Here is a 3483-nt window from a genome sequence, read left to right as displayed (position 1 = left end):
AAGTGTTATTCCCATTATATTTGAGGGATGGTAATGATTAACAAGGTTCATTATTAGTGGCGTATGCTGATATTTTAGCACTTTGAAAATGAAAAATCTTGGCTTTCCATCAAAATGATTAAACTTTTATCTCTGTCCACCTCAAAATCCTTTATGAAAGATCATTTATTAGTAATAAAGGATTAAACTGCCTAAGAATGATGCAAGTACATCTTAATGTTCATTGCTTAATACAGCAAAGTGTGAATTCTCAGATTTCTATTTTTCACCTTGTTTTTTATTCTGGAATTTCTGTCAAGGTTTCTCTGTAATTCACTTCAGCTGGTAGCTAATTCACCTCATTTATTGCATCTTCACAAGTGCATCCTCCCACCAAGCGCTGCAGAAATTTAATATGCTGGGTCATCTTTGTGAAAACCTAAGTTTGATGATTTCTTGATTTATTGAAGCAAAATTTGCTGAGAGAGAATGATTCCAGCTTTGAGACCAATTTACCTTAGGAATCTTTTGCATTAGTAAAGAAAAGTGATGGAACCTGGGTTTTTTTGCCAGATTGCTGCCTTTGACTGGAGATATATTTTACCTCCTAGAATGAAGTCCAAGTACAGGATGAGCTTCATACTTCTTCGGTTGTAAAAAAGGACCATTTCCTTCCTTTTCTCCCCTCTTCCTCTTCTCAAAATGTTTAACTGAAAATTATCAGACTGAGGAAGGAAAAGGACTTTTACTGAGTCACTGAGCATTGGAAAAATGCACAGTAGTAGCTTATCAGAGAAGTTAGCCAGAGGTAGAAACCCTGCAGATATTGGAAGTTGCCCGTCTTCCTTCCTTCCTGCCTTCCTGCCTTCCTTTCCCCTTCCCTCTCTCCTGTCCTTTTGTCCTTCCATCCTTCCTCCCTCCCTCCTTTCCTCCCGTCCTTCTGTCCTGCTGTCCTTCCTTCCTTCCTCCCTCCCTCCCTCCATTCCTTCCATCCTTCCTCTCTTCCTTCCCCTTTTTGTTCTGCACTACGCCAGTTTCTGAGCAACGTAAGTTGTTCCTCAGTCACGCACTGAAGTGCAACTAATTTCAGAGCTGGAGTAGATCATTATTTTGGTGCAGCCTGTTTCAGAGACCATAAAGGAAAGGAAAATGTTGGGAATAGAAAGACTAAAAAGAAAGTTCAAGGGTATGGAAAAAATACTGAAAGTAGAGAGAACTGAAATAAATTGTGAGATTTTTCTACGTATTTTATAGAAAAGGTCCTTGTTTTTTATTCTGGAATTTCTGTCAAGGTTTCTCTGTAATTCACTTCAGCTGGTAGCTAATTCACCTCATTTATTGCATCTTCACAAGTGCATCCTCCCACCAAGCGCTGCAGAAACTTAATATGCTGGGTCATCTTTGTGAAAACCTAAGTTTGATGATTTCTTGATTTATTGAAGCAAAATTTGCTGAGAGAGAATGATTCCAGCTTTGAGACCAATTTACCTTAGGAATCTTTTGCATTAGTAAAGAAAAGTGATGGAACCTGGATTTTTTTGCCAGATTGCTGCCTTTGACTGGAGATATATTTTACCTCCTAGAATGAAGTCCAAGTACAGGATGAGCTTCATACTTCTTCGGTTGTAAAAAAGGACCATTTCCTTCCTTTTCTCCCCTCTTCCTCTTCTCAAAATGTTTAACTGAAAATTATCAGACTGAGGAAGGAAAAGGACTTTTACTGAGTCACTGAGCATTGGAAAAATGCACAGTAGTAGCTTATCAGAGAAGTTAGCCAGAGGTAGAAACCCTGCAGATATTGGAAGTTGCCCGTCTTCCTTCCTTCCTGCCTTCCTGCCTTCCTTTCCCCTTCCCTCTCTCCTGTCCTTTTGTCCTTCCATCCTTCCTCCCTCCCTCCTTTCCTCCCGTCCTTCTGTCCTGCTGTCCTTCCTTCCTTCCTCCCTCCCTCCCTCCATTCCTTCCATCCTTCCTCTCTTCCTTCCCCTTTTTGTTCTGCACTACGCCAGTTTCTGAGCAACGTAAGTTGTTCCTCAGTCACGCACTGAAGTGCAACTAATTTCAGAGCTGGAGTAGATCATTATTTTGGTGCAGCCTGTTTCAGAGACCATAAAGGAAAGGAAAATGTTGGGAATAGAAAGACTAAAAAGAAAGTTCAAGGGTATGGAAAAAATACTGAAAGTAGAGAGAACTGAAATAAATTGTGAGATTTTTCTACGTATTTTATAGAAAAGGTGCTGAAAGAGACTGGTATGATTCTGTGTCTGTTAAATATAGTCATATCTTAACCACTATTAGAGAGTTAATGATAACTACTAATCCTTATTAGAATTTAAATCTAAATCTTTAGACCTTTTCTTATAGGTAAAGTGAAGTGCATTGCAAAGAACAGTAGTGGTATGACTGCAAAGTCTATTTGCAGACCATGGCTGCCCAACTGGCTCTATAAGTGCCTGCCCGTCAGCGACGCTTTCACAGCGAGAACATAAATTACTAGCTACGATGTCCCACACTAGGTACAATATAGTTCACCAACACACTTTGGAGCACAGTGCCTGATGTCTCTGTATGTGGCAAAAAAATCAATTATTGCCCTTCTCAATGCTTTTTTGTTTGGGGAAGACGGTTAATGTATTGTCAGGGTGAAAGCAGGGAAGATGCTCCCCCTTGTAATCCTGACTACGAGTCTGAGATGTAGGTACCTCACTGTACAGGCATGTTTCTTCTCCAGCTGTGCTTGAGCTGAGGACAGTGCGATGGGATGCCTATGGCAATGGCAGCACCAGAAAACAGCCTTTGCCTCCCCGTATACAAAGCAAAGTTGGGGCTTACGACTAGAGGAAAATACCAGTGCTATGTATAACTCTAGGGCTCCCACCTTCTTGGTGCTGTGGAAGGAATGCTAAAACCTATGTGGAATTTCACATGGGCTTGGATGCTATTTGAGGTCTTTCTGTTGGAATTAAAAGTGCAGTCATTAAAATTTCATGATGCTCTTCCAAGAAAAATGTTCTCTGTTTATTAAAATAATTAAAAGCCTGCATGGTCTCTGCAGTAAGTGGCTATGGAGGGATGAATGAGAGTGCTGTAGAGGAAACATGCTTGCTTTAATCAGCATTACATCAACCGAGTGGGATCCACGCAGGAGAACTGCTAAAAATCTATCATTCAATAGAGCCACATCATTTCCAGACCCCTGGGGAGAGCTCAGTGCTGCTTTGCATTTCAGACACACTGTGGTTGGGTCAGACCAGAGTAAATCTAAACCATATCCCTCCCCAGGGTGCTTATATCATTCTAAATAAATAAAAACTTCCCACAACAGAATATAATATATCACAAAACCACTCCTCTGTCAGCCTTCAAGGTATTTCTGTCAGCCTCTGTGCTATTTTAAGCTCCTACATAGGTGGCAAATGCTCAGCTTGGCGCTGAATCTCAGTGACATGAATGCAGCATTTCAGCAGCGTATACTGGTGAAAGGGGGTGCAAGGGAGCTATGGCCCT

Source organism: Egretta garzetta, unplaced genomic scaffold (assembly GCF_000687185.1).
Source record: "Egretta garzetta isolate BGI_Z169 unplaced genomic scaffold, ASM68718v1 scaffold504, whole genome shotgun sequence".
In the NCBI taxonomy this organism is placed as follows: Eukaryota; Metazoa; Chordata; class Aves; order Pelecaniformes; family Ardeidae; genus Egretta; species Egretta garzetta.
This window is presented reverse-complemented; position numbering follows the sequence as displayed.